The sequence below is a fragment of the Herpailurus yagouaroundi genome, unplaced genomic scaffold, assembly GCF_014898765.1.
Source record: "Herpailurus yagouaroundi ecotype Mexico unplaced genomic scaffold, PumYag 183, whole genome shotgun sequence".
Classification (NCBI taxonomy): Eukaryota; Metazoa; Chordata; class Mammalia; order Carnivora; family Felidae; genus Herpailurus; species Herpailurus yagouaroundi.
Window position 1 is genome coordinate 7,380,216 of NW_024412414.1, and position 25,140 is coordinate 7,405,355.

Below are 25,140 nucleotides of genomic sequence, written 5' to 3' on the forward strand. Positions count from 1 at the left end.
TCCTTTTGGTATCACTGGGACACAGGAAAAATGATGAAAACCAACACACTAAAAAGGGGAAAACAGAAAGACAGAACCAGAGTTCCTGAAGTCATGTACCACTGAGCAGAAGAAATGTCAGTAACCACTTACTTATGGACTTCCTGATATGGGAGAAAACAAACCACCTTTTAATTTAAATTACCAACAGTCAATTTTATGTTATTTGCAATTGAACATATTCCTATTTTATCCTTGCCATCCAAAAGTTTTACACCTATAAAGAAGGGGTAGAAAATTCCTGACAGTGAAAGAATTTCAAGGAAGCATAAAAAGCAGAAGAGATACCAGGGATCACCACTGCATAGAGAAGCTGGGGAAAAGGGACTGATTGGCACCTCCATGTATTTGTGGACAAGACAGTTGGGTAGGAGAGGTAGACAAAGCAAAAGAGTAAGGAGTAACATGGACATTAGAAACAGTACCTAGGATTGGAGGAGGGGGGAGCAAGGATTTTGGTGATGGAGGCATATTTGTTGGAAGCCTGGGAGTTAGGACTTACGGGTTCTTGTTTTTCTTAGCCATCAACTCTCTATTTGTTTCTATTTAATCTTTGACATATCCTTGTCCTTTTCTGGATTGAGAACGGAGAGGAAGGAAAGGAGGAAGGCAGGAAGCAACGACAGATTAACATGCCAAGAAAATGCTCAGATACCAGAATATAAATAATATTTTGGGGAGCACGGAGAGATGAGCTTACCTGCAGCAAAATATAATAAAATGCAGTAGTTAGACAGATGGGGCTGGGCTTGTTTGGAAGACTTTGTAACAAGAAACTAGAGGTTTGGGCAAGAAATGTTCTGCTTATACCCTGCCAATGAGGAAAGAGCAGAGCTCATGCACTGTTGCACATACTCATACAAGGTTACTCCATCACATCTCTTGGCCTAGAAATGTCAGACTGCATGTCTCAGTTAAACATGTTTAGGAATTTCAGTAGTGTCATTTTTTCCTGAGAAGAATTTGCATCATATTTTGGAAGACATTGAAGCTTGAAGCAATCTTGAGCAGAACCATGTATATTCTAGCTGACTTGATCTTAGAACCTAAGAGCTGAAATAACACTTCGCACAACCCTCCTGTTGTAAAGAGGGTGAAAATGGTGTAGAGAGAGGAGTCAACATGCTGGAGAAGTAGGGGGACCTGAAGTTTCCTTGTCTCTCAAACATAGCAAGTATCGAGGCTAGAAGACTTAGAATTGCAAGAATCTGGGCTACATAGTGACAAAAACATCTCTAGGGGCCCACAGGGACAACTTGGTGGGCCATAGGTGCATGACTGAAAAATGGGAGAGATAAAATGGGGAGCACAGACTTGGAGGAGAGAGATCCCCTTCTGCAGAGAGAAAAAAGGAAGCGAAAGACAGGCTATGGAAGTGTAGCACAAGAGAAAAACCACAGATCGGGGAATGGAAAAAATGGAGAAAGAACCAATTTCCATCTCATTCTAGGATTGCCGGGCTTTCTCCAGACTGGGGACTGCTGCCCTGTTCGCATGTCTGGGGAGGAGGGAGCCAGCTCTGGGCTCTGTAGCCAGCTTAGAGGCTCAAGTGGAGAGAGCAATCCTCTCCCTTGAGTGCTGTGGGAAGAAGAAATATAGCCTCCAAGGACAAAAGACTTTGAAGGCACCTGCCAGCCAGAGGCCCTTTGTTGGCTGGCTGGGTGGAGTGGCACTATCCTGGAACCTGTGTGCACAGAGCAGGACCCTTTAAGTCATCAAGGTTTGAATCCCAGCCAAGCGCCTGGGAGGCACAAGAGACTGTACAGTGGAACAAACTGGCCCACTTGCACCTGCATGGCACTGTGAGGACTGCCTGAACAAAGTGGTTTGGGACACCTGATCTGGTGGGGAAGACTAGGATGTAACCATTTTTCTCCCTATCACCAATAAGGTGGGGCTTCAGGGAAGGGACAATGGGAGGCAGGACTGCCTACACCAAACCATGCCCTTCTGCATCTGGTAACTGCACATTTACCAGAGCAAGATTGGCACTGACTGAACCAGACAGCCCCTCCTCCAGACCAGCACAACCACCGGTTCCAAGGCACCATCAGATATCAGTCCAGTGGTTTTGCATTTTATGATTTTATTCTTGGTCAATTCATATATATATATATATATATATATATATATATATATATATATATGGAACAACAAAGAAACTCTAAATGCATCAGAAGAAGAGAAATAATCAAGATTAGAGTAGAAATAAAAAATATAGAATCGAAAAAAAAAAACCAACAGTAGAACAAATCAATGAATCTAACAGCTGGTTTTTGAAAAAAATAAACAAAATTGATGAAAACCCTAGCCAGACTTCTCAAAAAGAAAACAGAGAGAACCCAAAGAAATAAAAATCATGAATGAAAGAGGAGAGATCACAACCAACAACAGGGATATTTAAACAATTATTAGAAAATACCATGAAAAATTGTATGCCGACAAACTGGACAACCTGGAAGAAACAGACCCTGGAAGAAATTGAATAAGTTATCAAACATCTCCCAAAAAATAAGAGTCCTGGGTCAGATGGTTTCCCAGGGGAATTCAACCAGACATTTAAAGCAGAGTTAATACCTATCCTTCTCAAGCTATTCCAAAAAAATAGAAACAGAAGGAAATCTTCCTGACTCATTTTACAAAGCTAGCATTACCTTGATTCCCAAACCATACAGAGATACCACTAAAGAGGAGAATTACAGGCCAATATCCCTGATGAACATGGATGCAAAAATTCTCAACAATATACTAGCAAAGAGAATCCACCAGTATCTTAAAAGAATTATTCACCATGATCAAGTGGGATTCATTCCTGGGCTGCAGGACTGGTTCAATATTCACAAATCAATCAATGTGATACATCCCATTAATAGAAGAAAGGGTAAGAACCATAATGATCCTGTCCATAGATACAGAAAAAGCATTTAACAACAACAACAACAACAACAACAACAACAACAACAACAACAAAAACCTAAAGAAAGTTGGGATAGAAGGGACATACCTTAACATCATAAAAGCCCTATATGAAAAGCCCACACCTAATATCATCCTCAATGGGGAAAAACTGAGAGCTTTCCCCCTGAGATCAGGAATGTGAGAGAGATGTCCACTCTCACCACTGCTGCTAAACATAGTGTTGGAAGTTCTAGCATCAGCAGTCAGACAACAAAATGAAATAAAAGGCATCCAAATTGGCAAAGAAGAGGTCAAACTGTCACTTTTAGCTGATGACATGATACTCTACATGGAAAACCTGAAAGGCTCCACAAAAAAGCTGGTAGAACTGATTCATGAATTCAGCAAAGTTGCAGAATACAAAATCAATGTACATAAATAGGTTGCATTTCTACACACCAATAATGAAGCAACAGAAAGAGAAATCAAGAAATCTATCCCATTTACAAATGCACCGAGAACCATAAAACACCTAATAATAAACTTAACCATAGATGTAAAATATCTATATGCTGAAAACTATAGAAAACTTATGAAAGAAATTGAAGAAGACACAAAGAAATGGAAAAACATTCCATGCTCATGGACTGGAAGAACAAACATTGTTAAAATGTCAATACTACCGAAAACAATCTACACATTCAATTCAGTCCCAATCAAAAGTACCACCATTCTTCTCAAATCCATAACAAATAATCCTAAAATTTATATGGAACCACAAAAGACCCCAAGTAGCCAAAGTAATGTTGAAAAAGAAAACCAAAGTGGGAGGCATCACAATCCTGGACTTTAGTCTCTACTACAAAGCTATAATCATCAAGAGAGTATGGTACTGGCACAAAAACAGACACATCGAGGAATGGGATAGAGAACCCAGAATTGGACCCACAATGTATGGCCAACTAATCTTTGACACAACAGGAAAGAGTATCCAATGGAAAAAAAGACAGTCTTCAGCAAATGGTGCTGAGAGAAGTAGACAGCAACATGCAGAAAAATGAAACTGGACCACTTTCTTACACCATACACAAAAATAAACTCAAAATGGATGAAAGACCTAAATGTGAGACAGAAAACCATCAAAACCCTAGAGGAGAAAATAGGCAACAACCGCTTTGACCTCAGCCACAGCACCTTCTTATGCAACATGTTTCCGAAGGCAAGAGAAATAAAAGCAAAAATAAAATATTGGGACCCCATCAAGATACAAAGCTTCTGCACTGCTAAGGAAACAATCAACAAAACTAAAAGGCAACCAACAGAATTAGAGAAGATATTTACAAATGACATATCAGATAAAGAGTTAGTCCCAAAAACCTATAAAGAACTTACCAAACTCAACACCTGAAAAACAAATAATCCAGTGGAGAAATTGGCAAAAGACATGAATAGACACTGTTCCAAAGAAGACATCCAGATGGCCAACAGACACATGAAAAGATGCTCAACATCACTCATCGTCAGGGAAATACAAATCAAAACCACACTGAGATACCCCTCACACCAGTCAGAGTGGCTAAAATGAACAACTCAGAAAACAATAGATGCTGACGAGGATGTGGAGAAATGGGAGCCCGATTGCACTTTTGGTGGGAATGCACACTGGTGCAGCCCCTCTGGAAAACAGTGTGCAGGTTCCTCAAAAAATTAAAAATAGAACTACCCTACAACACAGCAATAGCACTACTAGGAATTTATCCAAAGGATACAGGAGTGCTGATTCATAGTAGCCCATTGTTTATAGCAGCTCTTTCAACAATAGCCAAATCATGGAAAGAGCCCAAAGTCCATCCACTGATGAATGGATAAAGAAGATGTGGTTTATATATACAATGGAATACTTCTTGGCAATAAGAAAGAATGAAATCTTGCCACTTGCAACCACGTGGATGGAACTGGAGGGTATTATGCTAAGTGAAGTAAGTCAGTCAGAGAAAGACATATGTGTTCCACATATGTTTTCACTCATATGTGGAGCTTGAGAAACTTAACAGAAGACCACAGGGGAAGGGAAGGGGAAAAATAGTTTCAAAAAGATAGGGAGGCAAACCTATAAGAGACATTTAAATACAGAGCACAAATTGAGGGTTGATTGGGGAGGAGGGGGAGAAAAGGGGAAAGTAGGTGTTAGGGATTGAGGAAGGTACTTGTTGGGATGAACACTGGGTGTTGTACGTAAGTGATGAATCACGAGAATCTACTTTCAAAACCAAGAATACACTGTATACACTGTGTGTTAGCTAAGTTGACAATAAATTATATGAAAAAAATAAAAGTAAAGCTGCATAATAATTTAAAAAAGAAAATGGTTGAGAAACGGGAAGTGACCAACCCATTTAGTACCAGAGCTGAAGCTTGGCAACTAAGCTTTTTGATTCCTGATTTAATACTCTTCCAGCTGGTGATGTTACACTGTGAGTTGCTTTCTTTGCCATTTTACAACCATGCATTCATCCACTCTATTAAAAAATATATTTACTAAGCATCTGCCATGACTTGAGCACTCTTTTAGTTGATGGTGATATAGAAATCAAAACAAAAGACAAACATCCTACTCATTCACATGGGGATACATAGTAATAAGACAAATTTTCTTTCTAATTCTTTTTCAAAACTGTGCTGGCTTCTGAGAATGCTCCGAGTTTAGCTCACAACCAAAATCCCAATACGGAACATCAAGTTTTTCTCAACAGCTGGTGTCTTGGCAGGTCGTGAGTGGGTTAATCAAGAAACTGGTCTGATTCAGGAAGCCTTTGGAAGACAAGCTGTTCCTTTCCCTGAAAAAGATCTATGAAATTGGCTGATTTTTTACAGTGACTGGTTTTCCCTGTGGCTTTAGCAGCCTCGGCAGTCAGAATCAATTGTCACTTGTCTCCAAGCAGCAGCTTTGAAAGGATGTCCCACTATGCATCCCTGGACAATAAAAAGGAGGTCAACTCATGAGTCTAAAACATGACTGATATTCCTCAACTTCTGTTTGCATTTATTCTCTTCTACCTTGGATGTGTGGGCTCGAAATGAAGCAATAGGCCAGGCCAATTTTATGATTCATTTTATATCTTGAAAATAAGGAGATAATGGGATATCATGTCTGTGTGGGAAATCCATCCAGAGAATTCTTATTTAGGGAAGGCACACATGTGCGTGTGCGCACACACACACACACACACACACACACACAATTTCTGTATATTCCTAGGGCAGTGGTTCTAAAAATATACTCTTAGATTTGTGAATTCTCCAGTAACTTGTGTGTACAGTGCTGTTGCAGTACTATACTACAGTAATTTAAAAAAAATCATTTCCATACTGTTATCTTCCACGAATAAATTAATAAGTGATTTTTGTCATTCTTCACTGGTTATTTCACTAATTGATTACTGTCTTTCCCCTACAATGATTCTTTTTTTTGGTCCTTTTTTAGCTCATCTATGCTTATTTGAATACCACCAAGTACTACCAGATGTAGGGACAGTTGGGAGTACTGGTCCATTTTATAGACAAGAGGACAGGAGCTTGAGAATGAAGCTGATTTGCACAATATTATACAGTTACATACAGTACCAGTAAAAAAAATTGAGAATACCTGACCCTAATCCAGAGCTATTTCCCTACCAGCTCTTAAGGATTCTGGTGACATTTCCTCCACCTCTAGTCTCTTACCCTCTTCTCTATCACATTTATCTCAATGAATAGATAAAACAGAATAAATGGAATGCTTATAATTCCAAACTCTCCAGAATAGTGAACATTTTTTAACTCGTTTATAACAGTGTCTCTTCATTTAATGAATCAGTGCCAGATATTTCAACTCAATATCTTCAAACAACTTAAAATCTTCAAACAAACCACTATATGTCTTTTGTATATTCTTAGAAGATAAAAAAATAATTGAGCCTCATCCTGTCAATAGGAAATGAATAATTTGTACACATATCTCTAGGCTTGTTCTTCACGGGTGATGAAATGTTTAAATACACATAATTCAACTTTGTAAAGAAATATAAAGAAAACATCACTTTTATATGATTAACCCTATCAACTTGGATAACAGTTTGCCACACTGGATAACAAAATTAAAATTATATAAAATGATTAGCTATCATTAAAATAGTGACCTCTACATGCTAAAAGATAAATTGAAGTTGAAGAATTGTGATATTTTTCAGCATCTTTTTCTGCAGCTCTCTTCCCTCTTTCCCTTAGTGTCTTTGCTAAGATATATCAGTACTACAGTAAACTGTTAGCCTTTTTCTAAGACTTAGAAGAGTAAACATATCAATAAAATACATTTTCAAAGTATTTGAGCATCTATCACTGTTAAATAATTCTTGCTATTTGTTAGTGTTTCTGTACAACCCAAAGAAGTGGAAACAAACTCAATCTGACATTTAATGGCTTTAGCAATGTGTTACCCTCACCATTTTTCAGAAAGCCCAGAAAAAAAAATTTCTTCTCCTAAGAAGTGTAGTATTTAAGGCTTTATGTCAGCTGACACTTCTTTAATCATAAGAGGTAAAGGAAGACACTGGTTAACAGCACAGTCTTCATCTTAGGTGACCAAGGTAGGTAGCTTTGCATAAATGCTTTCAAAGGCCCAGGAGATCAATTCTACTGTTGACAGTAAGGAGCAATGAGTTCACTGAGTTTCCCAAGTGTCTTGGTAGAACAAGTAGATTCCTTCATCTTTCTATTTATTTAGTGGTCTCCGCTTGGAGAAGTCTTGTTCCCTTTGAGTTTTCTTTAGAGAATTCCCCCAAAAGGTCATACTACAAAATGGGCCACAAGTTTGAAAATTCAATACTTTCTGAGGTCTTAGGTCACTTAAGAGTTTGAAGAATTTATCCTCCAGTAATATTTGTGTATCATTTGCAAATAAGATAAGAGCCTAGTGACAGGATTTTTCTGAAAAAAAAAAAAAAATTACCTCCTTCCATAGCATCAACCATGCTAGCTCTAGAAGGAGTATAATCTCTCTCTCTAGATATCAGGAAACTGATTCTTCTACAATCAGCTCACAAGTGATTTACCCAAAACTGCATCTGATAAAGACAAGGTTCTGTTCCAGGAAGGTACTGTTGGTATTAAACCAAAATGAAATGTTTTTTTTTCTTACCATATTTGCAAATATACTTTTCTTTTGTGACAATCATTTTTATTGTGATTTGATAAAAATAATGAAAAATTTTTCATTCTCAAACACCAAGTATATTCAAAAGAGAAATAAATAAATCACACCTTTAATGACCTCAATATAAATTTGGTCAACCATTTGTAAGTCTTGAAAGAAGAGAAAAAAAGGCATGTATGCAGATATCCTCAAATCCTAAACAGAGACAGGAATAATTAAATAAAACATGACCACTTTACAAGACTTTATGTTTTGGGTGAAAAAACAAAGAGAAAAAACAGACAACAAATATAAAGCATCATTTTCACTTTTGTTCATGCATATTTTCAAAGGGTTATTGAACCTGAGTAAAATAAATAAAAAATTAACAAGAGGACTATGTGCCACACATAAATGTAAAACCAATGCTTTTGAAGCAGCTGGGCCTGTAAACCAATTGCTTCTGATAAACTGAGTTTCAGGCTGGTAGAAGAGTAACACCTATAAGAAAAAATGATGGAGAACAAATATTTGTTGACATTACATAATTTCTACCCAAAGTGAGAAATGTGCTGTGGCATGATCCTTAGAATTATCACTGGCCCAATAAATGCCAAATTACATCTTGAAATGTGACTACACAAAATACAGTCTAATAAACCGAATGTTCAATGTTCCTTGCAAAATATTAAAACACATGTAATCTTGCAACAGTGAATATGGATCTTATTGCTTAGGTTGGACCAAGCAATCACCTTGGTGATTATGTGAGCTCTGAGCATTAAGCTAGCTCTAGCAAATTATTGTCCCTAAGAGGGGAAGGTACACATGTGGTCTCATTCAAATACCTTAATTAGAGGTTAGGATCAGATCTGGGTTGCTACCTTTTTGACCATGTTGTGTCTTAAAGGAACCAAAGGAACACACATCTAGAGGATATGCTATATTCACACATGGTGTGGATTCAACTAATGTCACCTGCTAAAGACACCATAGGGATTTAGGCTCCAAAAGCTGTCCTATATTAAAATCACCCTTGCACTTTGGGAATTACTCTGAGAGGTAAATGGGAAGAGGAAAATTCCATAAAGAAAGATGCTAATTAGAAATGTAGACATATATACAGAATTAATAACTCTTTCCTCTCAGCTCATAGTGTTGTCTTACCAAGAGGGAATTGATATCATACAACAATTTTTTTTAAAAAAGGCAAATTACTATCTGCAAAGTAGAGGCATCTGGAATTTCAGCAGACCCTAGTATATACACTCAGCCTGGTGTGGCCCTCTGGAGTATAAGAGATTATATGGATGTTGTGAGTATATGCATACTGTGCCATACATTTTATTCCCAGTTCTAATACCTGTATGACCACCTCTCTGTATAAATTATACTGTTGTGCTCTTGAAAGGAAAAGCATACTAATAATAACAGAAGGTTTACTGTGTATTAGACTCTATTTGGTACTCATGTATAATCTTTATTCAGTAACATGACACAAAAACACTATAGGTTGAATCAGAGATATATCAAGATGGGGTGGTAGGAAGAGTCACACAATAAGAGGTACACCGTCTATAGTGGGAATTGAAAAAAAGAAACAACTAAAAGTAATCTACTTTTTATTACAGCCATATGATAGCAATGCTAAAAAATGGCAAGTAAAAACAAATAAGTACTATCCTCAAAACCTTTTGTTGATCTATGTCAAGAGTCGCAAACTCCTTCTGTAAAAGGACAGATGATAAATACTTTAGACTTTGCAAACTGTATGGTCTCTGTCATAGCTACTCAACTCTACTGTAGCAGGAAATCAGCCAACTTCCCTAGATGATATATTTTATTTTATTTTTAAAGTTTTATTTATTTTTTGAGAGTGAGGGGGGGGGAGAGAGAGAGAGAGAATGCAAGCAGGGAAGGGGCAGAGAGGGGGAAACACACAATCCGAAGTAGGCTCCAGGCTCCAAGCTGTCAGCACAGAGCCCTAGGGGGGGCTCAGACCCACGAACTGTGAGATCATGACCTGAGCTGAAGTCGGATGCTCAACTGACTGAGCCACCCAGGTACTCTTCTAGCCAATATATTTTAAAATTGGACATTTAAAAAGTATATTCATACAAATAGGCAGCTGGCCAAATTTGACCTGCAGGTCAAAGTTTACTGAATTCTGGTCCAAGTTCTAAACAATTGATCTAGCTACTGTTGACTTTTAGACACACACACACACACACACACACACACACACAAAAGTTCCTACCATTTTTCTTATGACTTATCCTTTAACAAATATTGCATTCAATAGGTAAGTGAACTGAGAAACCTAAATTATGTAGCTGACCTCTGACACATGCCGATTCAGTTACACACACTTATTTCAAAAGTAAGTTCATAACTGCTAGAAGTCATTCAAGCTCACATCAGTCATAGTTCATCCCTCCAATTCCTACAGTACTGCATATTCTTGCATTCATAGTGCATTTGCAGTAATCAGTGATATCACAGTGATTCAAAGATGAAGAAACATTAACAATGAATTCTTCAATTCTGCTCATTGTTCTAAAGCAGTGGATTAATGTCAGTAATTGATATCAGTCACCATTTTTTTCTAATTTTGCTGAAAAAGAAAACTTGAGATGTTACAAAATATAATAGACATTTAAAATGAATTTGTTGACAAAGAAGGAGAAGTTTTTCCAAACATGGAGACATTTGAAAAATCATTCATAAAGAAATATAGACATGGATGCTATGGCAATTTCTGAAGTTTATAATGAAATAGGAATTCATGAATTTTGGCCAAACTTATGCTTATCTTCAAGACTTTTCCAAATTGTGTATCTATCACTTCTTGTACAAAATAAAGTTTTTAAAAATAAAATTAGTAAAATAATGTTCTTTGATTGAACAAATACACATTGACAAATCTGACTATGTTGTCCACTGAACATACAATATGCAAAGATCAGTTTTTACAAAGTAGTTGACAAATTAAGTCATTGTAAAAGCCTTCAAACAAAAATGTAATGCTATTTGTTGCAACAATGGGCCAGCCGATATGGAAGTATAATATTTTTCTCTATTTTGAAAAAATAACAAACTTTATCTCTTCCTATTTTCCAACCCTCCAAATTTTATTTGTATATTTATTTAAAATTTTATTACAAGTATGAACATACATGTGAAATACAATAATGAGATTTTTACCACTTTCATTTTTGTCATTACTCTTATCATTCATTTTACTTCATGATTATTATTGAAAATAACTTTGTCCTGTAGAGAAATCAGTTGCTAAAAACTTATTTACTTTGAGAGTCAAACAGGTTAAATACTCTCTTCAGGTAAACAGTCGTTTTGCTTCATAAATGGAGAAAAGGTAAGAAGGTGATTTGCCCAACACCTAGAATAAAAACTAGGTTTAATTCTATAACACAAATGTCCCATTACATCATAATAAACAGATAAAACAATGATCATGACTTAGAGTAAGCCTGAGCTAGAAGATGAAAAGCTGCCCTAGTATTCTTAGCCAGTGCTCTACTGAGAGTTGATTACATCTAGATTGTTATAAAGAAGCAGAGTCAAAACTTTTAAATTCACCTACCCCAACCTTTCCTAAACTAGATCTCCCTATTCTAAGAGATGACATATTCCATACTATTACATGATGTAGTGTGGATATATTTTAAATATATCTGTCCATTTTGACTGCTAGCATTGCTTCTCTGTGCTGATGTGAGATCCGAAAGAGAGCACATGTACACATATCTCACACACACATGCATCACACAAACATACACACACAAACACACAGCATATACAGCACACACCACATATCACAGACACCATATGCTACACACTCCTCACTCCTGAAGCTAACCACTCTGGTACCTTGGTAATCAGGATTTTGTAACTATGTATATCTGTGATTATGAGTATTGTGATTTTGACTTAGCTAATTAAACCTGGGGAAATTAGTGTGTTTCTCTCAATTTCCTTCAAAGCTCATTTTTCTACCACAACCTAATTGAGTTATTAGGCTGTAGTAGAGACAAATTAAGATTCCTGATTATGTTTTCCCCTCTCAGGAAAGATATTGACACTGTAGTTCCAGTTATATTTGAACTGTCATTTTAGAAAGGTATAGACAGCACTTGTAATTACAAGACCTAATCTTCTGAATTGGTTTGATTAATATGTTGCTGGAATCAGCTTTCATATAAGTTGGTTTTGTTAGAACTTAAAAATAAAATACCAGGTCAGGAACCCCATTTATTTCTTTAGAAAAAAAAACCTGCTTAAGTGTTTTATGTGTGTCAATAATTCTTTGTGAAATTTTTAACTGCCAGTACAAATCCATGTGTAGAACTTGGAAGAATCTTTCAGTGATTTGGCTCAAGTAGGCTAGATCTGTATAGATATTCAACTGAAATACTACTCACAGATAAAAGTATTTTGCCATATAATGTACCAAAGCCTTTAAACTTAAATCTTATTTATTCAACCAAATGCCACTCTAAACTCTTTTCCCTGGTTTGTATTTAACAGTAAATCTTAGAATTTCCCTCAAATTTTTTAGAGTCAAAAGTAATCTTTCACACCCATTAAACCAACATTCCCATGAAGAACAGGGCTTATCCTTCTTATACTCTTTATTTACGTGCAAAGGACTTTCTTGTTTACCTTTACTTTCTATTAATAATAGTGATGATGATAATAGTAATAACCAAAATATAAAGCCCTCATCAAAACTTTTACTCAGTACTTGGTGTGTGCTAGGCTTTGCAAGTATCTTATATGTATTACTAATTAAAATTCACAATTCATGGGATGCCTGGGGGCTCCTTTGGTTAAGCATCTGACTTTGGCCCAGGTCATAATCTCACGGTCTGTGAGTTCGAGCCCCATGTACAGCTCTCTGCTGTCAGCCTGGAGACCGCATCAGATCCTCTGTCCCCTTCTCTCTCTGCCCCTCCCCCGCTTGTGTTCTCTCTTTCTCTCTCTCTCTTTCTGTCTCTCAAAAATGAATAAACATTTTAAAAAGTATGTTGAAAAAATAAATTCACAGTTTTATGAGGTTGATCCTATCTTGCCATTAGCTAAAGCACAAAGAGGTCAAATGCCTTTCTGGGTCTCGTGGCTACACCATCAGCAGTCTGACCCAGGATGTCTGACTCTAGGATCCATGTTATTAACATTTCCCAAAACTCAGAACTTGGAATTAGAGAGATTAAAATCAAGGCCATATAAAGTATAAGTGGTTGGTCCAAGATGAGAATGTAAGTTTCCCAATATACCAAGCAGAATTGAAACAGAAGAGCAAAGTAATTTGCCTACAATTAAAGTAATTTCAGGTAAGGTCCAATAAGGAAAACCTAGTCTTAAATCTCCAATCCCAGGGCTCTCTTATGTGTATGTTAAGCTTGGAAAGAATGGAAGGAAGAGTACACCTTGCTCTGGCCCATATGTCCCAAAGTCCTCTCTTCCAGGAAATGTCAATAAAAGAGTCATGTGGCCAAACACATTTGGGGATTATTATACAGTGTATCTCATTTTCAAAGTTTTATAATATGAATAACACACTAACCCCCAGAACTTTTGATTATATTATGTTTTATGGAAAGGGAAAATTAAGGTTGCAGATGGAATTAAGGTTGCTAATCAACCGATCTTGAGATGTGGACATTATCTTGGATTATTTAATGGAACCATAGTATTCAAAAGGGTCATTATAAGTGAAAGAAGAAAGCAGAGTCATCAGAGTCAGACAAAGATGTGAAGATGCTACACTATTGGCTTTGAAGATGTAAAGTGGCCATGAGCCAAGAAATGAGGTCAGCCTCTGGAATCTGGAAGATGCAGGAATGTATTATTCCTGAGTGTCCAGGAGGAATCTTCTTTGTTGAAACCTTGATTTTAGATCACTGAGACACATTTTGAACTTCAGACCTCTAGTGCTATAAAATAATGCATCTTATTTTATTGTAAACCAATAATTTTAAGGTAATTTGTGGTAGCAGCAAACAAGAAACTAATATGCTATTTTTCTTCTAACACCTATTGCCATTTTGGAAATACTAATCTAGTCCATCATCCTGGCTGGAAGAGACACATCTCAAAAGCTTGGGGATCATGGAATTATGACGTTTTAAAGTAGCACTTCTCAAATTTTAATATGCATAGGAATTACATAGGTACATTTTTAAACACAGATTCTGATTCTGTGTAAGGGCCCGAATTCTGTATTTCTAACAACTTCCAAGGTGATCCTCATCCTGACACTGGTCAGATGTTCACATTTAGAGAAGTAAGGGGTTTTTTTTGGTTTTGTTTTTTAATATTTCAGTTATATTTATTTATTTATTTTGTCAGAAAGCTTCTTTTTTTTTAATATGAAATTTATTGTCAAATTGGTTTCCATACAACACCCAGTGCTCATCCCAACAAGTGCCCTCCTCAATACCCATCACCCACTGTCCCCTCCCTCCCACTCCCCATCAACCCTCAGTTTGTTCTCAGTTTTTAAGAGTCTCTTATGTTTTGTCTCCCTCCCTCTCTAGGGCAGTAAAGTTTAATGAATACTTGAAAATAAAATCTCCAGTCTTCTTAGTAAAACTTTAGTAAAAGGAATCCCATGAAGTTTCACAAAGACTATGTCTGGCTGCAAATATATGATCATGAAAATAGATTTGTAAGTATTGTCCCATCAGTATTTATAACAACGAAAAACTTTTAAGGAAATTGGATAAAGGGAAAAAAAAGTCACTGAGATGTCCCCTCTTTGATAGATTAGAAATAATCTGTCTCACCAATAAGACAGAAGTAGGAGGCACAATAGGAGTTTTTATAAAGCATTCCACATTTGATAAGAAAGTCATATAAAAAACTTCACTTATCACTATAAAAAGAACTAGATTTATAGAGAATAAAATGATAAATTAAAAAAAAAAGAATCTGGAGACTTCTGTCTTGTTCTCTTTTAAAACCTATATTCTAAAACAAATTTTACTTCCAATGTTTCATACTTGCTCTAGAAGCACCTGTGTGCATGGGACCAGAAAGCATCATCAATTATCTTACCTCTTACCTGTGGGGGCAGGGGGATGGGGAGAGGAAAAAAGAGCTAAAGTTAATTTGAAGGTGCTAAAGAGAACAATTCTCTCCTAACTCTGCCTGCACAAAAAGAACAGATGCTTTTTCTTTTTTCTTTTCAGAGTAAATTTAGTGTTCATGAAAGGTGCCAAGTTAAAGTCCCTAGAAACAAATGCATTCTCTGTACCTGCAAGTCTGGCAATGATGATAAAAGCATTTTCATATACCTGCTTAGTCCTGCAGGAAAGCTCATTTATAGACCATTTCTACTTAACTGGTCTTTACACAAGGAAACAGAAATTACAGACTCACCTATTAGCAAGCTGCCAATTGTAGGTGTTTTGAAGATTAATCCAAAATATATAATTTTGTACCTCAAGAAACCTTTGTTTGAACATTACCAAATATGTACAGTGTTGCATAATTAAAGCACTGTAATAGTAAACACTTCTTATAAACACTTTTCTGAGCTCTTAGAATGTACTGGGCACTACCAGGCTTTGTATCAGTGCTTTATACATTTCACTGTATTTACCTCTCACCACAGCCCATAAATAGGCACCATTGCTATTTCAATTTCGCAAATGCACAAGATGAGGCACAAAGTCTCCCCAAACATCACATATGTTGCCTATGATCACATAGCTAATTAGTAGAGAAGCCAGTATTTGAAACAAGGAGACTGGTTCTAGAGCTCATTCATTTAATAATTATAGGACATAACTGTCACAATTCCAAGAAATATAAAATTGTACTTACCAAATGATAAAACCAACACCCAGGAAGCATGATATGCCAAATGTCACACAGAAAGCATGAAAATTCATATCTGTATGCAGCACTACTTTCAGAGAGAAAGGACTTTGCAGCTTGTCCTGATATACTGGCTCAAAGTGCTACCTTTTACTGAGTTTTGCTAGTGTAGAATCAATTTTGCCCATAAGAATAAAGAAGAGGTGAGCCCTTTTATGATTGAGGATATAAAGTGCTCAATATTTCTCACTTCCAAATTAGTAATTTAGCTTTTATTTTAACAAAGCAAGCACACCCATTTCTGATGGAAATATGTCCTAAGAAACTCAGGCTGACGAGGTTCCCTTGTGGTCACTAGCCTCCCTTCCTCACATCCAGCCCACAGTGAGGTTTTATAGGGAAGGGCATGGGACACTGTTCTCAAGAGCAAAAGAAACAGTCCAAATATGACCATACAGTTGGAAAATCCATCTCCCAGCAGGAAAAATCATAACCACAAGTCGGCTGGCATTTCAGAATAGCAGTGATTTTGCTGTCAAGGAGTATAAGACAACTTAAATTTTCTTCTTCTCTCACATAAACAGACACAGACATACATACACAGACTCACACCAGACAAGTATGGAGTCCTAGAGAAGCAGGTAAACCATGGAAACTGTTCTCCTGGGTCTCAGCTATTCCTCATCTAGTCTTTCATTTTAGGGCTTCTTGATTTCTTATCTTCTTACCTCCATTCATCTGCTGTACCCTACTTTCCACAGAGAACTTCCTCTGTTTCCTCATGTTTTCTATCCCCTCAAAACTTTAGCTTGCACACATCTACTGGTGGTTGTGGTGCCAACTCTTAAAGCCAACACCAAAGCTAACAGTCTCTAGTCTCAGTACTGCACTATATAATTTGGTCAGATGTCCACTTCTTATGCAATCCATTGTGCAGAGAGGAAAAGGAGGATAATTCTTTGCAAACGTTATGTATATATATGTGTGTGTATATATATATATAGGATATATATACACATATATATTATGTATATATATTCTATATACATATATATAGAATATAGATTATGTATATATATACATAATGTATATATATATTATATATACATATATAGAATATAGATTATGTATATATATACATATGTATATATATATTATATATACATATATATAGAATTTATATTATATATATATTCTATATACATGTATATATAATATATGTATATATATATTCTATATATATATTCTATATATATATATATTTCTGAGTGTGGTTAAGACAAAATTTGCCTACTCCCATTGTGTTAAAATTGATTCACTCACCTTTATTATCTAGAATACATGGATATTTGCTTACAATAAGATTTTTAGATAAAATGATTTTATACCTTTATTTAACAAATCACTCTCGTATTTGATGTACCTCAACAAATCCATTATATGAACTCAGTTGTGGGTAAATACTTAATATAATGTTTTCTTATCTATGTTGAAAAACTAAAGCATTATCATACAATATTTAATATTCCACCAAAGTAGATATTAGAATTATAAATTGTCAAGTTTGAAAAGGAACTACAGGAACCATCTATATTGAGCATGACATTGTTTTCACAAGAGGTTTCAATAATAATGAAATTTCTAATCTTAGGCCTACCAAAAAACTAACTGATAATTGTATTTGATATTTCTTATTGCTTTGAAATGACTCAGTTTGTACCTAGCCCATTCAGCAAAGACCTGAGAATTCTCTGTATTCCAATTATACTTCAGTTTGTTTTTGTTTTGTTTTTGTTTTTTATATCAATGCCCTTGCAGTTTCAATACCATACTTTATCCTGGCTCTTGTCATACTTTCTGAGCTTGCTTATATACTTGTTTTACCAACTGGAAAATGAGTACCTGATACTGGGAATCACATCTTACTCATCATTATGTCCTTAACACTAAGTACATACCTAGTATAAATAGATGCTCAGTAAATAAATGAATAAAAAAACATATACATTAAATGATCAGTGAATAAGTTAAGAAGAAAGGAGAGTAGAAGATGATGTTCTTTTATCTTAAGAAGTATAATAAGTGAATTAAAACAATGACATTAGTTTTTAAAAATATAAACATAGTATAGAGTTACTAATCAAATACATGTTTTCATTTATCAGAGTATTGATTTGCTCATATAAGACAAATCATAGGGTTCAGGCTTTATCAAATTTTTTCTGCCTTAGATTTAGCTAAACCATGATGAAATTAAAATCAGAGACAAAATAAAATTCATAGCCCAATACTAATCCTTGATAAATTAAGATTTTGTATTCAGAGCTTGCTTTTGAAGTGTGTTCTTTTAAATATGGCCTTATGGTTTTAAATGTATCTTAAATATGGTTTTCATATATTTTATCACTACTAAGAATATTTATTATGCTAACTAAATCAAACTCGCTATGATATAGAAATGCTACTGCAAACCTAATTTAAAAATCAAAATGATAAAGCAATTGAAAAGCAAATATTGAAAGGCAAATACCAAAGCCAGAAGTGTTTGTTCTCAGCAATAATATATGACTTTAAATTCATAACATCTTGAAAAATCATCATTACTTAGTCTCATAGTGGCCCAAGGAAGAAATAGATTCAAAATATAATACATAGGTATCACAACCATCTTTCTTAGCTAATAGCTATGAAAAATATAAAATGTGTCAAGAGTACACCATCCTGCCCATTTTCTTTTGTCTTCATCTTGTTCTCTATAATTCTCTTCCTTTTTAACGTGTCATGAAAAAAAAAAAAACCTGTAACAGTATAGATGACAAAATGAAAATATTTCACATGTACTGTAACAACCATTTCTTCTTAATGTAGTTCTAGACAGCTTGATTGGTACTGTATGTACCTGTACCCCAGGACACTAGCGATTGGCTCAGAATGGCGATATTGATCAACTATTGACAATAAGAGACATTCATGTTTTATAAAATAATGTGGATAGTAGAAAGAAATGGATTTTGTTTCAAGCAGTCTTACTTGGCAAAGAAAGCATTAGTAATCTTATGTTAGCCCCATATTTTTGTTTTCTTAGAAAATTGTCTGGTTTACAAAATCCACCCTTATAGACATCACCTATCCAGCTTAAGGTGGAGGAATAAAGTGTTTATTAAAGAGAAAATATGAGGTTAAAATTGGGCCCTAGGTTTGTGATGGTTACTTTTATACATCAACTTGAACTGGGCCCTGTGATGTCAGATTAAACATTCTTTCTGGGAGTGTCACTAGATGAGATGAACATTTGAATCAGTGGACTGAGTAAAGCAGACTGTCCTATCCAATGTGCCCCTTGTGGGTGGAACTCATCCAATTCATTGAGGGCTTGAATAGAACAAAAAGGCAGAGCAACAAAGAATTCACTCTCTCTGCTTGATTATGGAGGAGGGACATTGTTCTTCTCCTATCCTTACACTCAGACTAGAACTTACACTGTCAGTTCCCCTGGTTCTTAAGCCTTTGGGCTTGGACTGCAACTATGCCACCAGCTTTTCTGAGCCTCCAGCTTCCAGGGGGTAAGTCATGGGACTTCTCCTAATTGCATGAGCCATTTCCTTATAATAACTTCCTTATAATAAGTTTCTATATGTAAATATATATCTCTCTCTATATATAGAGTTGGCTCTATTTCATGGAAAACCCTGACTAACACAAAGGTAAAGTAGGTAACAAACCATCAGTGACAAGTTTGGTCATATGATAGATTAAGTGTTCTTTCTTTGACTGGACGGATTACCAATTATAACATTGCTTTTAATTGTTTCAAGTTGAAAATAACCACCCTTATCGCAAACCTAAGTTGGGAAGTAGTTGGACTTTCACAATAAATCATTATTGAGCATAATAATGACAAAAATTATAACTAATATATTACTCTACCAACAAAGCACTTTCCTCTCCATGACACTGCACACTTGGTTCTCACTATACAACAAGCAACAAACAAACAAATGGCAAAGGAAACTTAGGTGTTACTAATTCCAAGGGCTAGGGGTATATTTTGCTGCATCAAAAAGATGAGTTAGTGGGTTTGTGGGGGGGGGGCGCGCGAAATGGGTAAGAGGCACTAAGGAATCTACTCCTGAAATCATTGTTGCACTATATGCTAACTAATTTGGATGTAAATTTAAAAAATAAAAATAAAAATAAATAAAAGAGTTAGTGATCATCTAGCATCATGCATGGTTTGGAATGGTCTGAAAAATAACCCATAAAGAACCTCACAAGTAGAATGCTAAGAGTGTATTTTAGTCCTCTACATTTGCCATTGATCCTGCAGTAATTTTCATCTAAGATTGTTATGGAGCATGCAGTGATACTAAGTATTGGGCTAGAACAGGGATGGGAAGCACTCAAAGGAATAGGTCCAGTTTGAACCTTAGAGAGGCTCCTGCCTAGGGGAGACTGCCATGCAATGCGTCTTTGAGCAAACCATTGTGTATCATAGCAGGTTATCAGGAGACACATTAAACAAGTCATACTTTTGCTATTAACTGGGTTGGTGATGGAAGTCACGATTTTGGAAGGGAAATACTAAACTTTAGAGATTTCTCATTTTCTCTTAGACTGAGGCAATGCTTTCACAATAAAGAGACAATTTCATGCATATATTTCATTTAAGAAGTAGTGGTTAAAATGAGAAACATTTCATGCACAGTGTGGCAGTGTGTAATCTTCTGCAATCACCTACAACCTGCACCCCTCTGCAGTCCTAATTCATGGGGACATGTGCTCAGCAGAGAGTAGGTTTGGTCAAACTCTTTATTTAAAGAGGAAAGATCACTGGATTGGGCATCAGAAGCTTCTAATATTCCACCCTCAGCTACTCACGAGGAAAATGAGTGTGCATGTTCTTTGCCTGCACTATGGGGAAGTTGATACTCCAAATGAGATTGTTTACATTATGAAATGATGTTATACAAATGCTTAATAATATTACAGGAAGAGGAGAAAGGGTCATGGAAAGAAAGAAGAAAAGATGGGGGTGAATGACCAAAAATATGACAACTGAGAAATAATATGGAGATAGTATGTGAGAATAAATGATGGCATCCTAAATACATAGAACTGGATTTCTCCCATAAAATGTGAGTAGATTTAAAGCTCCCTCCTAGAGTCTTTCTCCTCCATAAATCTGTCACAATATTTATGATTTCTGTTTCTTTCATTCTTTTAGATGGGACTTGGAAAGACCCTGTTAAAACTAAATCGCTGATCTCTGAGGAAGGGTACAGGAAGCGGTTATCAGCTGCCAACAATGCAAACACAAATGTGTTGACAAGATTTGACAGGTACTCAGCTAAAAAGACCCTGAGAAAACAGGAAGCAGCTAACTCAACTGGCAGGTTTTGTTTTGTTTTGTTTTGTTTTGTTTGAATACAAAGATGGGACAGACTGAGGATGCACTGAGGCTGATGGAGAGAAGAGTGTTTCTTGAACTGTAAAGTGCAGAGGAATCAGCTAGGGACCTTGTTAAAATGTGATTCTGATTCAATGAGTCCAGGGAGGGGCCTGACATTCTGCATTTCTAATAAGCTCTGAGCAATGCTGAACCTGCTGGTTCTGAAATCACATTTTGAAGATAAAGAATATGCAATTGGAGAAGCATCCATTCTTAAACCAAGGCGAGGTGTCACAGAGAAGACCTCCAAATGGCTAGAAAGTAACATCATACATTAAGAATTGAGAACAAAATAACTTGGGGTGCCTGGGTGGCTCAGTTGGTTATCTAACTCTTGATTTCTGCTCAGGTCATGATCTCAGGGTTGTGGGATTGAGTCTAGCATGGGGCTCTGCACTGAGTGCTGAGCATGAAGCCCACTTAAGATTCTCTCTCTCCCTCTCTCTCTCTCTCTGCATCTCCTCCATTGCCATGCTCTCTCTCTCTCTGTGTCAAATAAAAATAAATAAACTTTTAAAAAGTAACTCAAAGAAAAGGGGTTACTGAGAAAAATTTACATTTTAAGATGAATGCTTAACAAAAAGAAATTTATCCACCATTTAATACTTAATAGCCTGCCATGCAATATAAATGCTGAAGATACTATGATACACACACACACACACACACACACACACACACACACACACACACAATATTTGTACTCAAGTGAGGCCTAGTTAGAGCGTCATGAAGGGCTAATCAGTTATCAAAACCACCAAAGAATAAATGACAGTAAGCAAAGATTTAAAGCAGTGGTTCTCAAAGTGTGGTCCTAGGTGGGCAACATCAGCATCACATGAGAACTTGTTAGAAATGTAAATTCTCTAGCCTTACCTCACATTTACTAGAGCCAAAAGTCTAGGGGCAGGACTCAACGCTGGGTGCATTAACACGTCCTCCATGTGATTTGAATACATACTAAAGCTCGAGAAATAGTAAAGTAAAGGAAGCGTAGGAGTTAACATGCCGAAGATTGAGGGGAGGGAGGGTTAGAATGAGAGAGGTTCAAGAGACAGCAACAGGTGATGGGTCAACAAATGGCCGCCCAGAGAATGAATTTGTTCAGAGTCCTAGCTTCCTTAGCTAGTGGGAAAAAGCAAGTTTAATTTGAATAAGAGGCGCAAGATCATCCTGCATTTACACCATTAGCCTGGCCCCCAAAGGCCTTTGGTTTTGCAACCTGGGCTAAATCATCATAGGAATAGTAGTTAAGAAGTCACACCCAGTTCTTTAGTGCAGTAGTTCTTAGCATGGCTCCATACTAGAATTACCCAAGGAGCTCTAACAATATAAGAGGCAGGAGGGAAACCCAGAACAATTAAACTGCATCTCTGGGGTTGGGTCCAGGCATCAGATATTTTAAAGTTCCCCAGACTGTTCTAGTGTGCAGCAAGAGTTGATGGAGCACCACTCAGTTTGAAAAAAAAAAAAAAGTGTCAGCAAAATCATAGCTGTGGTGGATTTTCTCTTAATGCTTAAGGCAAGAAAGAACATAGGAGTGACCATTTTGATTATCTTGCTTAAGCCTCTTTTGTTCACATTGAAAAGGTTTTCTGTTAAATTGTAGATTTATTTCCATGAGCACAATGAATTACAGATCTCTACATATAATGGTAATACAAACTATGTGGTTCCATGGAAAACTATGTCTTTTTTAGAGAACACCCTTCCCTCTAGGTTACCTGATTCTAATTTTGTGGGAGCCCTGTCTCTTCATCGCCTCTGAGCCATTTTACAACACCATGACTCGTAGATAACTGATAGCAGTGGGAAATAATTCTTGGCTAAAGTCATGCAAGTATATTCAGTCTGAAGTAGGTTCAATTGACTACCCTTCCCTGGACCCAATTTTGTATCCATTTAGATAGAGTACATTTCAATATTCCTGATCTACAAATGTGTCTGTTCTTTGGCTATTCCTCTGAACTGGTGATAACATCTCCTTGTTTCCTTCAGTAATAATTAGTTAAATAAAAAACTCAATGGGTTCATTTCATAACTGTATGAGAGTCATAATTTTACCTTTTTTGAAAAGTGATACTTTGACACAACCTGGACTCTAAATTAGCACTGAAGATGCTTGAAAAATGTAGAGATATGATACAGTTTCTCTATTAGGGCTAATGAAAAGCAGTAAGGGGTATTTATAACACTCACTAACTGAACATTTATTCCATTCTTTCCCTGGGTTTCCAAAATTAAACTATCACAAAAGTACAATTTTAACCTCTTGTCTCCCAACTTCTCATTAGAATACCACTTGATACAATTTTCTTATTAACCCATTTCAGTGAAATAAATCAACAACATTTTAAGAAGGTCTTACAGTAACAGCATGTTTTCCTTAGGAGAGATAGGATACTCTTTCTCTTATTGAACATTTTTTGCCAAGAGAGGGGTAAATAGAACAAAAACAACAAACAAAACCAAAACCCGAACCAACCAACCAACCAAACACACAAACCAAAAACCCCAGCTTTCTTTTCTCCTTGCCAACCAAAAATAGTGAAACAGGCCTAAGCAATAGGTGCCCAAAATATAGCACTTTCAACATGGAACCTTTACGTTTCTGTAATAAATATAATCAGTACATTTGAATTCTCCCTGAAGAAGTAATTTCCACTTGTTTTTGATGAATGAATGAATGAATGAATGAATGAAAATAATATAGTTAACCACAGATTCCCAGTGTACAATAATAGTTACAGTGAGTTTCTCTGAAACAAGAAACAAAGTACCGAAGAATATTAGCAAGTATCCCCACTCTGTATGGAAACTACCAAATGCTATTACAAAATCAAATAAATGCCCCGTGAAAAAATTGACAGGGCCTCCCAGCAATCTCAAAGTCAAAGGGTCAGTTGAGTGCATACAAAATAAGTTAAAGTCACATATAAATAAAGAATAAAACTTATTTCAGAATACATGTTTAGCTACTTCTTTTGAAAAAAATGAATTATCCCAGTTTAAAAAGCAAATGTAATTTGATGATTGTAGAGTTCAAGTATATTCACCACTTAAAATGTGATACAATGCAGTTTCTGTTTAGATTGTCATAAAATAAATACATTTTTCTGGGCTATATTGGATTTATACCAAAAATCCTGAGGTGGATGATTTTTGCAACCTAGAAAAAACAAAATAAAATAAAAATCATTTTGTTTGGTAAAAAAAGTAAATAAGTAAGCACATTGTTTTTGCTATGTAAGGTTTTCAAGGATGACTAGTATCTGTGTTTAAGTACTGCTAATTCACAGACATTTCTTGTTTGCATGTAACTTCTGGGCACAAGTCTGACCACACGTAAACAATCCTTTCTGGTGTCACTTAGGCTACCTTACAAAAATCTATTTCCAGCAACCTCTACCTCCACTGAGAAACTTCACATTTCATGACATGATTTCATTTTTCAGGACCATTTCTTGTAATTTAGGTGATTGTCAAGCATATGTTATAAAACTAAATGCTTTCTTTTGAAAAGTAATACTTTGTTACACTGAATCCTTCCATTTCTAACTAGAAAAAACTGAGTTTCATAGCACCTGTCATAACCTATATTTTGGATTTCCTTTTTCTTTTCTAGTACAATAGACTAGCATTTTGTCTTTTAGTATATTATTGTTATACTATTATACCTATCATATCTTGATTTGGTCATTTCATCATGTTAGTGATTATTAAAGCGCCCTCTCTCTCT

General features: G+C 36.0%; 1 protein-coding gene across 7 annotated transcripts in view; it reads right to left on the bottom strand.

Moving 5' to 3' along the window:
* GRM7 (glutamate metabotropic receptor 7) overlaps nt 1-25,140 on the bottom strand; it is an 880,365-nt gene that overhangs the window by 445,332 nt on the left and 409,893 nt on the right. The gene's annotated exons all lie outside the window — the stretch shown is intronic.